We start from the raw sequence: 2563 nt of genomic DNA on the forward strand, positions 1-2563 counted from the left end.
CTTAGAGGCACAGAAAGGTGAGTGACAAGAGGGACAAGACACACATTACCCTGGGCATACTTCCAGTGAACGTATAGGTAGGAGAATTTCCATGAGAAGAATGGCCTAATGTTTATAGAGGAAAAGAGAATAAGACGACAGTGTTTCTGTAGATGGAAAAAAAAAGACAAATATATAGACTATTGACCAGTCCTACTAGAAATAAACCTTCTTTAGATCCCAGTTTAAGCAAGCAGACCGCTTGTTGGCTGTCACAGTATAACTGGGAAAATGTAAACAATGTCTAAATAATTGATAGTAATAAGGAACTAAGGCCCGAAACATGAGAATAAACTCAAATCATTCCTACGAGTCTAGAGAGAGAGAGAGACCAAAATCCTTACGGATGAGATGCTGTGACATCTGAAATTTGCTTCTGAAACAACTATGGGGTGAGGGAGGCATGTGATGTACAGATGAAAACAGACTTAGGAAGTAGAGGTGGGACGATGAGGAGTTCAAGGTAATCCTTAGCTACATAAGGAGTTCTAGGCCAGCCAGGAACTCCTCCAGATAAAATCATATCTCAAAACAAAACAAAAGCAAAAGACACAAACATAGCATATAAGAAAGCTACAGGGGAAGGAGGGGTGGAGGGGCTCCTGGAGAACTGTCTCAGGGTTAACTGTGCTGGCTACGAGGGACCCAGGTCAACTCCAGACACCCACACTTCACAGTCATCTGTAACTCTAGTTCTAGGGAGATCCAGTATTTGCTTCAGCAGCACATATACTAAAATTAGAATGACACAGAGAAGATTAACATGGCCCCTGCGCAAGGATGACACACAAATTCTAGAGCGCTCCAATGGCTTCTTCTAGCCTCCTGAGGCAATAGGCATGCGATGGTAAACAGACACACGTGCAGGCCAAACAACCATAAGCAAAATGTTTGGTTTTGTTTTTTTAAGAAAAGCTAAAAACAGCAGTTTGGTTATACATGTATTTGGATTTATGTAGGGGGCGAGACCGTGCAGGAACCCTGTTCAGTGTTTATCTTTTATTTCAAGGGTTAAGTGTTTGTTGACTCTTGCCTCATCCGTTGGCTTTTCAGCTCTGACGTTTTTTTGGTCTGATGTTGCTGACTTTTTATACAGAAATAATGCGCAGTAGCTGGTGGTGCTGCTGCGTGTCATGTTTTTCCTAGTCTAAGGCAGCCATCTTCACCACAATTAAAGGAAGAGAGAGAGGGGAAGGTGGAAGGGAGAGGGAGGGAAGGGGAAGAGAAAAGAGAGAGGAAGGGAAGGGGGAAGCGATAGGAACGGAACAGTTTGGCTGTACACACAAGTTACCCTCCACCCTTATTTTCCCAAGATTGCCCTGTTTCCCCAAGGGATGGGGGCTGGCCACTTCCAGTAAGATCCACTGCTGTAGTAGTTCTGGTAGCCACGGGGCTTGGGGGAGGGAGGCTGTGGACCTGAAACTTCTGAGAAGTCAAGGAACCCTTTGGTCCAGGTATGACAGATTTCCACATTCCCAAATTCCTGTCCCCTCCTTGCTGGAAGCTCAGCCCCAGGCCATTCTGGAAAGTGCGGCTAACAGGTCTGGGAGCATTCCTGGCCCATCTTGGCCCCCTTCCTTGTGAGACTGCATGAGAACAGGACAGATCACCCACCTCTAACTCCAGCCTCTTGCACTGACCGAAACACCGCTCTGCCTTAACAAACTCATCTCCCGTGTCCCAGCACCTCTGGAGCTTTTTCATCACGGAGCTCAGCTCAGGCATCTGGGAGTTTCCCCCATATCGGTCTCTCTTGGACTTGAAGACTGAACCATTCAAAAGATTCACACTCCATCTACTTTGCAAGTCTAATACTCCCACAGCACAGCCCGGGATCATGTGGCATGCTTTTTGTTAAGTAGTACAAGAGGGAGGTTTGTGAATCTGATGGCTTCTACTGATATTTTACTACAAGCTCAGAAAGAACTGGAGCACAACACACTGGCCCTGGAAGCTACGTGCAGCAGTGGGGCCCTTTAGCAGCCTCCATTCACCCCTCCCTCATCAGTATGAAATGTCTATTTTCACAGAAGAGCCATCTTGTCTTCACCATCGTTCTTAGAAATTCCATGTATTTTTGTGGCTTGTCTCAGAATACAAGCTTTTCTTCTCTTGTTCTCTCACCCTGTAGACAGACAGCATCCCCTATAGACTTTCTTCTCTCCCTCTATAGATAGACAGCACCCCCTATAGATCTTCTTCCCCTTATAAATAGCATCCCCTAAAGACCTTTCCCATATAGACAGCACCCATCTAGACTTCTACCCCTATAGACAGCACCCCTATAAACCTTCCATTTCCCTCCCTTATAGTCAGAACCCCTATGCCCTTTCTAATTTCCCTCTATAGACAGCATCCTCTATAGACCTTCTCTCCCCTTATAAACAGTACCCCTATAGACCTTCTCTGCCCTATAGACAGCATTCTCTATAGACCTTATTTCCCTCCCCTATAGTCAGAAACCCCTATAAACCCTATTTCCCTCTATAGATAACACCCCTTATAGACCTTCTTCTTTCCTCCT

The 2563-nt window shown here is 45.6% G+C and overlaps 1 non-coding gene across 1 annotated transcript; it reads left to right on the forward strand.

Annotated features, from left to right (window-relative positions):
* The first annotated feature begins 751 nt into the window (after positions 1–751).
* Positions 752–854, forward strand: LOC116082848. The gene has a single exon (XR_004115475.1). It is a non-coding gene; the product is annotated as a U6 spliceosomal RNA (small nuclear RNA).
* Positions 855–2563: the final 1709 nt, after the last annotated feature.

Source organism: Mastomys coucha, unplaced genomic scaffold (assembly GCF_008632895.1).
Source record: "Mastomys coucha isolate ucsf_1 unplaced genomic scaffold, UCSF_Mcou_1 pScaffold7, whole genome shotgun sequence".
Lineage (NCBI taxonomy): Eukaryota > Metazoa > Chordata > Mammalia > Rodentia > Muridae > Mastomys > Mastomys coucha.